At 36.8% G+C, this 12,108-nt stretch overlaps 1 protein-coding gene across 1 annotated transcript in view; it reads left to right on the forward strand.

The window, feature by feature from the left end:
- LOC127801846 (carotenoid 9,10(9',10')-cleavage dioxygenase 1-like) overlaps positions 1-12,108 on the forward strand; it is an 86,796-nt gene that overhangs the window by 31,611 nt on the left and 43,077 nt on the right. The gene's annotated exons all lie outside the window — the stretch shown is intronic.

Genomic DNA, 12,108 nt, shown 5'->3' on the forward strand with positions numbered 1-12,108 from the left:
TTCGGCGCCAGTACTGACGATACCCAGGTGTGGTGAGTTATTTACTGTATATAGTGATGCCTCGTATGCAGGGTTGGGATGTGTTTTGATGCAGGACGGCCGAGTGAATGCTTATGCATCCAGACAGTTGAAGAGGCACGAAGAGAATTATCCCACACATGATCTGGAGTTGGCGGCTGTCGTGTTTGCCTTGAAAATTTGGAGGCATTATCTTTATGGTGAGAGAGTCCAGATATATACAGATCACAAGAGTCTCAAGTATTTATTTTCTCAAAAGGAACTTAATATGAGACAACGACGTTGGTTGGAGCTTCTTAAGGACTATGATTGCGAGATCCTCTATCACCCAGGTAAAGCCAATGTGGTAGCAGATGCACTGAGTCGCCGTGGAGCATCAGTTGCAGCTATGATGGTGCAGGAGTGGTTCTTACTGGAGCAGATGAGCGATCTTACTATCTCTGTGGCACCAGACAATCCTACACTTTATTGCGCTGCCATGAGTATCCATTCGGATCTAGAGGGTCAGATTCGCGATCGACAGCGACAGGATGTGGAGCTTGGCGAGATTATGGCTGATATGGAGAGATTTGGGTCATTGGGGTACAGTCAGAGGGACGATGGTTTGCTATTGTTTCGTGGACGGATCTGTGTGCCGAGGGACAGTGATATCAGGCAGAGGATCCTAGAGGAAGCTCATCGTTCTCCCTATACTATCCATCCTGGAGCGACGAAGATGTACCAGGGCTTACGACGTCAGTATTGGTGGAGCGGCATGAAGAGGAGCGTAGCAGAATTTGTATCGCGATGTTTAGTGTGCCAGCAGGTTAAGGCTGAGCACCAGAGGCCTGCAGGATTGTTACGACCTTTATCTGTGCCGGAGTGGAAGTGGGAACGCATAGCTATGGATTTTGTCTCAGGATTGCCACGATCCAGCCGGGGGTATGATTCGATATGGGTGATTATCGATCGGTTGACTAAATCAGCGCACTTCTTACCTGTCAAGAAGACCTATCCTATTCATCGACTGGCCAAGCTATACATTGATGAGGTGGTGAGACTGCATGGAGTCCCAGCTAGTATTGTGTCAGACAGGGATCCTCGGTTTACCTCACGATTTTGGGAGGCGTTGCAGAGTGCTATGGGGACCCAGCTGACTTTCAGTACAGCTTTCCATCCTCAGACTGACGGGCAGTCGGAGCGGACCATACGGACTTTGGAAGATATGCTCCGCGCCTGTGTATTGGATTTCTATGGAAGCTGGGATGATCATTTGTCGTTAGTGGAGTTTGCCTACAATAATAGCTTCCAGGCCAGTATTGGGATGGCACCATTTGAGGCATTATATGGGCGGCCGTGTAGGTCACCGCTTTGCTGGACCGAGACTGGGGAGCGAGCGTTACTTGGACCGGAGTTGGTGGAGCAGACGACAGAAAAGATCCAGTTGATTCGGGCTAGGATGAAGGCAGCTCAGGATCGTCAGAAGAGTTATGCTGATAGACGACGCCGAGATTTGGAGTTTGATGTGGGTGATCATGTTTTCCTTCGAGTTATGCCGATGAGGGGTGTTCGACGCTTCGGAGTATCTGGCAAGTTGAGTCCTCGCTATGTGGGACCGTTCGAGATATTGGAGCGAGTCGGATCGTTGGCATACCGGTTAGCTTTACCCCCTCAGTTAGCCCATGTACATGATGTCTTTCATGTTTCTATGCTCCGCAAGTACGTGGCAGATCCCGGGCATGTCATTGATTATCATCCGCTCGTGGTGCAAGAGGACGCGTCGTACATCGAGTTGCCTACCAGTATCGTGGATCGAAAAGAAAAAGTGCTCCGTAGTCGCACGATTCCCTATGTGAAGGTCCAGTGGCAGCGGCATACCCCAGAGGAGGCTACGTGGGAGCTAGAGGAGGATATGATACGACTTCATCCTCAGTTGTTTGCCTAGCCAGGTACGAATTTCGGGGACGAAATTCTTTTAAGGGGGAGAGGATTTGTAACGCCCCGTAAATGCCAATTTAATTTAATTTTGGGGTAATTTAAATTAAAGGAAATATTAAAATAATTTGTTGTGATTTAATAAAATTTACTTATGTGATTTTAAGGAAATAAGAAATTAAAATAATTAATTAATTTGTTTTAGGAATTTCTGGAATTATAGGAAAATTAAAAGAAATTCAATAATGGGATTTTCAGAAATTTCGGGAGTTAATGTAATTAATTAAGTGGGCGTTAGTGCAATTAATGGAAGTTTAGGGGTGCTGGCGTGAATCGCGGAAGAGGCCAAAAGTCACATTAAATATAACTTAAAACATATATAGGTTAGATGCGAGCGTGGGCGCGGGCGGTTCGCGCGCGAGGCGGCCAGGCAGCGGGCGCGGGATCGAATCCGCGGGCGAGCAGGCGCGAGGCAGTGAAATTCGGCCAATTTTAATTCAGCCAGGCGTCCAAAAAACGACGCCGTTTCGTCTATGGCGGTGGCCTCCAGCAGCCACCCGCGCGCTGCCACGTGGCCGCGCCTCAGCCGTCGCTTTTTGCCTCTTTTAAAGCCCGAATTCGGGCACTTCTTTTGCTCAAACAGTGAGCAAATCTTGGGGAATTTCCGCGAGCAAGAGCTGGGAAATTTGGCGATTTTAAGGCTGAAAACTTGGTTAAATCAGGTTTAATTTGCATTTTAATTATCCAGGTATGTAGAGCAGCTAGTAATTAATATTCTGTACGGTCAGAATTTCGTTTTGCGTCCAATTTTATTAATTTTGGCAAATAATTGGGATATTGCAGTTTGTATAATTTTTACTGCTTTTGGACCCAACGAGCCTAAGGATATCTCTGATAAGGCAAGTTCTTCTTACCTATCTCGTCGTTTCTGTCGTTGGCGATTTATTGGGCCTCCCTTCGTTTGTTTCGGCCATTAATTAATTATGAAGTTTTTAAACGGTTAGTTTAAGATTTAATTTATTAAATGGATCTCGTGGGTTTTATTCGTTGGTTGCCTACGGGGGTTTGTGCCACCCCCCTGCCTGTTGGGAATGATGTCGTACTCACCCAGGACTAGGTTCTTAGCGGTTCGGGTATTAATTGGATTTTTTGGTTATTTTCTGGCTGGAGCGGTTGTGCAGTGGGGGCTAGGATCGATGGTTCGGTGACGGAGTGACTGTCGTACGGCCTACCTTAGGCCACCGGCGAGTCTCTCCTACCCACTGACCGTTGACCGGTGCCAGGCACTGCTAACTTGCTTAGCCGTTATGTGATTATAGCATGCCTGCTTATATTTTATTCTCGTTGCATGGCTTGATGTGCACATGGGTACGGGCTGCATGTTGGGATTAACATGATTTGGTTATGCTTGGTCACGGGCATTTTAGCTTGATTATAATGCATCCAGCACGGGCATATGCATCGTTTGTGGCTTACTATATGGGCGGAGCATGGCCTGATGCTTGGATGTATGGGCGCCTGGTATCACGTTGATGCTCACTACGCTATTGCATTTTATGTGCATTGCATGGCTACTGATAGTATTTAGTTCTCGGACGGGAGTACCGTTCCGAGGGAGCTTATGGCTCGGTTGTCGGGAGTACCGACGTGGATACGGGTGACGGGAGTACCGCCCCGGGACAGTGCGCACAGGTTTGTTGAGGAGATTGTTGCCTTCTAGGGCAGCGGCAGGTTGGTATGGGACTTGGGTGCCAGGTGTCTTGTGTGGGCCCCAAGGACCGGTATGTGCTTTCACTATACTGCACTGTTGTGTTGTAGCGTCTCATGACTTGTGTGTACTTGTGGGGCTGTGTTTGGGATGGTCTCTTCTTTTATTTATAGCCTTTCATTTCTTATAAACTTGCTGAGTCTTGCGACTCACCTTGCTTTCCATCATTCCAGGTAAGGGTAAAGCAAAGGCCGAGGGCGAGGATCGTTCCATTTAGCAGCCGGCCGTGTTGGTAAGGTGTATAGTTAGCTGCCCCCGTCATCTCTGATGTTTTGCTAGAGTCGCTGTCTTTTATTTTTGACTGTGTCAGGTTGTCATTTGTACCTCCTATTGTTGGCACAGGGTCTGTATGTATTTTTTTATATACTTCATGACCGCTGTATCAGCGGGGTGCTTGTGGGCATGCATGTTTACCGTTTTGCTTCCGCTGTTAAATTTCTTATTTATGCATGCCAGGGCATTTCTGTCTTTTGTCTATTCCTCTTCCCTTCTGTGAGCGCACTCGTTCGGATAGACCGGGTGGTTAGGATATCCGGGCGGGGGTGCTTACAATTAAGCTTATATTTGGTAAAAGATATTGAGGGGATTTCTTATAGAAAATAAAGGAGTTTCTTATAAATTGTTTTATAACTTCATCTTATCTTTGTAACAACTTTAAAATTTCAAGTGTGTAGCCCGACCGAGATTCGAGCATCCTCAGCTGCCTATTTTTCTTTTGGGACTCAAATTTTCGGTGAGCGAAGGTGGTGAAACCTAGATCCTACCAAGGATGCCCATATCTTTGGGGCATAACTATCCTTTAAATTCAGCAGATGGCTGTGGTTGTGGTTGTAACCACAAGTTATGGTGGCACCTCGGAAGTGGGTTATGGTGGCATCTCGGAAGTGGGATTGGGGGAGGTGCCACCTCGGAAGTGGGATTGGGGACACCACAAACGACGATAGCGATGAAGAAGGAGTTCGAGGTGACGACGAGAGAGACAGCGACAACGCTGGGCTAGAGGCAGTGACCGATTTGGAAGCTGAATGTGACAAATGAAGACGTGATGACGAGATTTGACAAGCCCAACCCATGTTTTTGCTTGATGCAATTGATTTTCTTAAGCTTAAGCTCGGCCTTGAACATGTCAACTTTGGCGTTCACATCTAGGCTCAGTCAGAACAGGGCTTTCACTTCGCCTCTATCAACGGCAATCATAGTCCCATCGGACTTGACCGAGAAATCACTCATGGGGGACTCTATGTCATCGAGATCCGAAGACCCGCTTAGGCTAGGGTTTTTAAAGCACGCAACGTTGAGAATGATGGTAGTGGTGGTGGAGATTGGTCGTCGCCTCGATCTCCTCCTTCATCATGTCGTTCCATCCATTGCCCGTCTTCTCTCTGTAAATATATATATATATATATATAACATAGCATTTTATTTTTTATTTTTTTTCACATGTGTTAACGTGGAGACCACTCAAATGTTTAAAATGTCAGGAGATGTGTCACGTCAGCAAATGCACATTTCTTTAGAGTCGAATTCGGATCGTGAATAAAATTACAACCAATCGACCAAATCAAGAGTTAATTGACAAAATTAAAATGTTTGGATTAAATTACAAAAACGCGGTAAGGTTCGGGTTTTTGTTGCTATTAGCTGTTATATTTTAATAAACAAAACTCTAAGAAATATGTGATTCATCACTCATCTCTTCTCTTTTTAAATATAAAAAATAAATTACAGATTAAATAAATACGATGTGTTAGATGAAATTATTGATTTAAATATATGAGGTAAATAACATGTTTTATTATCTTCATATTAGTAATTATATTTTGTTATTGGAGATAGTTTATATAAAAGTTTAGATTATGATAATCATGTGTGTTCACTTGGGATAACAATACATATAAAAAAAATTTCACCACTATCAATAACTATTAGGTTAATCACATCATTGTCGAAAACAATAAGAGAGTTATTATATGAAAAATGCTACTTGTACTTCTTGGGTTACAAAAAATAGCTCTTATGATCAAAATACTCTTACTCAATTTGTAAAATTGTAAAAGCCCCTTCCTTAATCTTCGACTTTTCATTCACCCAGTGATGCCATGGTCGTCTCTTTTCTCCCCCTTTTCCATGGTCACCTCCAGCAATCACCCGTTGCCGCATTTGCCTCACTTCACCTTTCACGTGTTGATTGTCGTTTCTAGAGGCCACCATGGGAAGGGGGAAAAAGAAAGAAAGAAGATGGTCATGGGTTGTTGGGTAAAGGGAAGTAAAATTACAAAGAGGATATGGATATTTCTATCATTTTGACATATGTGTGTAGCCCAAAAGAGTGCAAGTAAGATAGTTCTATCATTTATCATAGTTACACCATTTTTAAGTTAAGCATTCAAGTTTGCTAAAACAAAAATGGAAGGTGACTTTTTTTTCGTTCATGGATTTAGATAAAGTCGTAAATTCATCCAAACTAATGCAATGGAGTAGGTTTGATTTTTTTCCAACTTGGTTTTGTTCCTATTCTATTTTCAATTAAATTTTATTTGAATTAAATTATTAGTGTTGTATCATAGGTCAAAGTCCATTAAAAGCTCAAAATAACTCTTTGGGTTTTAAGGTGTAAAATTTCCCAAAAACGAGGGAAGATCCTACATAATGCGTAAACTAAATAATTTTAATATTTGATTTTTTTTTTCAAAAAGATACATTATTTGTAAGAATTATAATTCTAATGAGTTTCAGAATATCAAAATAAATGTTATCTGAAAAAATTTTAATCCTAACAGAATTAATATTAGTCAAGATAAAAGTTATTTAATCTCAATAAGATTAGAATTACTTAAGATGGACATTATTTAATCCTAATAGGATTAGGAAAGGTTAATCCTAAACTATTTCGAATTACTTTATGCTCTGTATAAATAAACATACACTCATTTTAAAAAATATACGATTCTGATACTGGTGTAAATACTATTCTCGGATTTTTATCATTCTTAGTATCTGACTTAAGTATCAGAGTGTTTGTATGGGGACCCTCCCACTCCCTCTGGCTGTTTTCTTTCTTACAAACTTAGACGACTTGATGATAATATTTTTCATCAAATAAATTTATTATTGTATCTTGATAACAACAATTAAGTTTGAGTATATGGACTTAATCTAACCTGATGGACGTATGTAAACAATAATAATTTTCTATTTTTTGTTAATATATTCTTTATTTTGCTTGTGCTGCTTACTATTTTTTTTCCTTATGTTAAAACATGCTTTATAAGTTTTAATATTCTAGTTTGTGTGTCACATATTTTAGATTATGAATTTTTGATAGTTTTTTTTTTATAGACTTTCAAACTTAAACCCTAGCTAATCTAATATGAATTTGTTTGAGTTGGGTTGGTTTTACTTTATAATTGAATTAATCAAGTCAAAAATTTCAGACTTTCCTGATTTATTGAGGTTTGAATTTATATTAAATTTTATCGATTTAACTCATGAATACCCTCACAATGCATATACTTTGATCATTACCTGTACAACATGAGCCATTGAAGTTGCTGGCAACCTAATTCAATTAAAACCCTTTATATTTAATTTGACAATAAAACAAGAGAAATATATTTAATGTGGAAGAATAAAAACAAATTAAAAGATATTTTAGTCTTCGTATTATATATTTAGGGTAAATTAAACTGATATCCCTTGAAATTAGGTGAAATTCAGGACATATCTTCTTAATTTAATTTTGAGAAATTACAAGAACCGCCCGCCCCCTTCTCAATGAGATATAAAATATCAGAACTGCCCTCCTTGCCTTCGATAGGTTCATTGTGACAGTGAACCTAACGATGCTTAACTTAGAATACTGTAACCCTTTTTTTTTTCTCATTCCTCTTTCCTCTCGATGTTGGGTTGGAATGAACCCTTTAAACGATTGATGAGTGGGTGATGGCTATCATTATTGTGCATCAGTGGTGTAAATTAAAAAAAAATAAAGAAAGAAGACAAAAGAATATTAAAAAAAAAGGTAAAGTAAATATTTTATTTTATTTTATTTTTATAATAAAAAAATCTTTATAATTTTAAATTTCAAGTAATAGTCTCTTAAATTTCACCTCATTCATGTTATTTATCTTTATTTATTATATTAATGGTGATAACTGCAAAGTTAGGTTGTAGGAAAATAGAAATAAAAATAGAAATGAGAAATGAATACAATATGATGCGATGTAAAAATGAGAAAATAATATTTTAAAAAAAATAAGAAATGAAAATGTGTAAATGAAAAAAATATAGGAATTTTTTATAAATATAATGTTTAGTATAGAAAATTATAAAAAAATAGTTATTCAATTAAATATTAACACAAATTCTATAATCATTTAAATAAATATAAACACACATTATTTCTATCTCTAATGTGATTGTCGAGATAAATTGCTTTCGTGTCTAATGTAATCGTAGAATAAAAACGCGTTCCCAAGTGAAAACATGTTTGTAATCTTTTTTCAATATTGTAAAATGGTCTAAAAATATTTTTAAAATTATAAAAAAATAAAAAAAAATATTATTTTGAAATTTCTTTACATTTTCATATGGACCATTTTAGTGTTCTTGTACTTAAAAACAAAAGATAAGGGAATTTGATAATCAATCACCCTTGTCAATTTTGTGGGCTTCCCGCAACAGCGCTGACGACTGCTATATCCTCCCTCATTGGGAGAGAAAGAATACAACTGTAATCGACGATGCGAGGCGAGGGAGGAAGCGACGACGATTGATGGGCAAGATGCGAGGCTAGAGAGGATGCAACAGCGATTAGCATGCAAAAGGCGAGACGGTAAGGCAACGAGAGAAGAAACGGCGACAAATAAGAAAGATGCAATGGCGAGAAGGTTGGCAACAAGAGCAAATGAAGGGTGAGAAGAGAGACGGAGACCCCCTAAATAACTTTTTTACCCTCCAAATTGATGGGGGTAACGTTTACCTCCTTTAACGTAGGTGCACAAAATTTCAGTCGATCATAGGGTGATAAACACAAAAAGAATTACGCAGCCGGTAGCTACTCCGTATCCACTGATAGTCTGTTTGGCTAAGCAATTTGATTGCTTATAAGCTATTAGTATAGCTTAAAAGTTATATACTTAAACACTAATTCAACAGCTTTTTGAAAAACTTCTCCCCCTCAGCTTTTGCAAAAGCTATATAGAGAAAAAGTTGCGTTGACCATTAAAATTACCTATTTACCCTCAACTAAAACACAAATTTTCAACCCATATCCTTTTTCTTCAACCCTCATTCTTTTTCAACCCTTTGAAACCAATTTCGACCGCCGCCACTGTCGCCCATGGTCCGTTTTCATCCGCCTCGCCGTCGCCCCAGCCATCTCCCCCACCGTAGCCTCTAGCTCTTTAGTCGCCTTTAGTTGTCGTCTCCAGCTCCACTGTCGCTGGTAGTCGCCATCTCAAACCCATCCCCCCATCCCCATCAACTGTCGCCTCCGGCCTCAATCATCATTGGCCACAGCCTTAATCGTCGTTCGTGCCTCCATCGTTGGCTCCATCCTTGGTGGCTACTCCGATCGCTTCCTACTCCCAATCGTTGTGTATATATATTGTATATATAGTGATATTAATCTAATGATAATATATTACAAGGAAAAAAATAAAAAGTGTATATATAGTGTATTAATATATTTTTTAATAATCTTTATATATATAAAAGTACGATAGTTTGCAAAGATTCCCCCCCCTCAAAAAAAAAAACTTGCATTAATTACTAAAAGTAACAGTAATTAAATGCTTGTATTTTTCAATAAATTAAAGATAGTAATTAAATTAAAAAATTAAGCATGAGTTTCGAATACTATTTATAATATTTATTTATAACTTAATTTTAAATTCTATTAATCTTCTCATCAATTAATTTCTCAATTAATTAAAAATAAGTATTATTTTTTTTATCAATATTATTAATTAAAAATATTTATAATATTATTTTTGATTAATTCCTCAATTAATCTCTCAATCAATTAAAAATAAATATTATTTCTGAAGAATATGAATAGACAACTTAAACTATTAATTAAGTCATAGAAAATTGTTCATTTGTATAAAATAAAAACAATTTGCATTTAGTACTTATTATTCTAAAGTAATTGGAGATCTCCTATAAAGTACCTTAAAATTTTTCATTATTAATTAAATAAATATTATTAATAGAAATTTTGAATAGATAATTTAAATTATTAATTAAGTCATGTGTAGATATATAATTTCTCAATGAATTAAAAATAAATATTTTTTTATAAATATTATTAATAAAAAATATTTATAATATTATTTTTGATTAATTCCTCAATTATTAAAAAATAAATAAAAAAGTATGAATTTTTCAATGTTAATTAAGATTTAACAGATCACATTTACAAGACTATGCAAGAAAATTAATACATAGTGAAAGAAAAATAAGTCAAAATTCATATTTTCAAAGTTTTGTTATTACTGTAAAAATTAAATTTCAAAATTAGAAATTAAAAATTTTAAATGAATTTTTAATTAGCATTGAAAAATCCATGTTTCCTCACATTTAGAAGTTTTAATTTATATTTCTATTTATAATTTATAAATAAATATATAATATAATAAATAATTTTATTTTAATAATTAATCAATCACTACTTTTAATTTAATGCAAGAGCAATGCATGAGTTTTTTAATACTAATTAAGATTTAAGATGTTGCATTTTCAAGACTAATATATATTTTTTTTAATATTAATTAAAATTTTATTTTTAAATTTATTGTGATTACACCTTCCGTGCATTGCATGGGTAAACACTAGTTATGTATAATTTATTAACATTTAATAATAAAATTTTACATAATTCAATATGTCTATTTTAGTTTTTTTATCAAGTTTTAACAACTTATCAATTTTTACAAACCAAACACATAATTTTTAACTATTAGTTTAAAAACACATTTATCCAAATACATTATGAGCTTAAACGTTATCTAATTTAAATGCTATAACTAGTTTAAATACTACCAAACTTAGAGGCCGTTTAGTTTAGCAATTTGACTACTTAGTAGCTTATAAGCTAGATAGTGTTTTATGTTTAAGTGTTTAGCAATAATAAGTAGCTTAAAAGCTACATAACTTAAAAGCGATTATAATAGCGTTTTGCAAAAGTTGGTACCCCTATCTTTTACAAAAAATACTACTAAGTTGACTGATTAAAGTACCAATTTGTCCTCAAATATTTTATATATTTACACACATCCCTCTATTACTTTTACATCTTCTCCTCCATTCTCTCTTCTGCCATCTCATCTTCTTTTCAGTTCACCCAGCGTCGTCGCCCTTCTTCCATTGCATCTGTCGCCCATTTGGGTCGCCGCAAGTTGCCTCCTTACAATAGGTTACACCATTATCGCTCCTTTTTTTAGATCTATCGCCGCAAGCCGCCATAGCCCCTATCGCTTAGACTGTCGCTGCCCCCTATCTCCTCCGCCCTAATCATAACTGCCCGTAATCGTCCCCACCCTCATTTCCTCCACCCTAATCGCTACATGTACGTATATATATTATATATATAACAACAGTTATATGTATATATATAATACATATAATAATATCGTATTAATATATTTTTAATAATTATGTATAATTTATTAATATTTAATGATAAAATTTTACATCATTTAACACTATATATATTTTAGTCTTTTTATCTACTTTTGATAATTTATCAACTCTTTCAAATCAAACACATAACTAATAATTGATAGCTTAAAAGCACTTCTATTCAAACACATTATCAACTTAAACACTATCTAACTTTTTACTTGAAAGCTGTTTGGCTTAGCGGTTTGACTGCTTTTAAGTTGCATAAGCAGCATTTTTGAGTGAAGTGTTTGGCAACACAAAAATGCTTAAACGCTACTATAATAGCGTTTGAGAAAAGTTGGTACCTTTATCTTTTGCAAAAGAAGCTATTGTGTTGACTAATGCTATTACTATTTTGCCCTCAAACATTTTGAATATAAACATTATCCCTTTCTTCTCCCATTTTCGAGCTTCTACCATTATCGTCGTTGTCGCCATCGTCTCTTCTTCAGATTCGCTTTCATCGTCGCCCTTCCTCCAAATTCGTTGTCGGCATTGTCCAGCAAAGCCGTCGTTCGGTTGGTGGGTCGCGCGATTGCCGCAAGCCGCCGTTGAGTTCCATTTCAACCTCTTCTAGCTACCACCGTCAGCTATCGTCGTTGCCCTCACCGGTCGCTTTTCGTTAGCCATCGCCTCCATCGGCTGCTGTCGCCACCGTGGGCCATCGATCGCTGTTCTTATCACTATGTGTAGCGTGTATATATATATATAATAGCAATAAACATAATATATGTTATATGTAT

This window comes from Diospyros lotus, chromosome 5 (assembly GCF_014633365.1).
Source record: "Diospyros lotus cultivar Yz01 chromosome 5, ASM1463336v1, whole genome shotgun sequence".
Lineage (NCBI taxonomy): Eukaryota > Viridiplantae > Streptophyta > Magnoliopsida > Ericales > Ebenaceae > Diospyros > Diospyros lotus.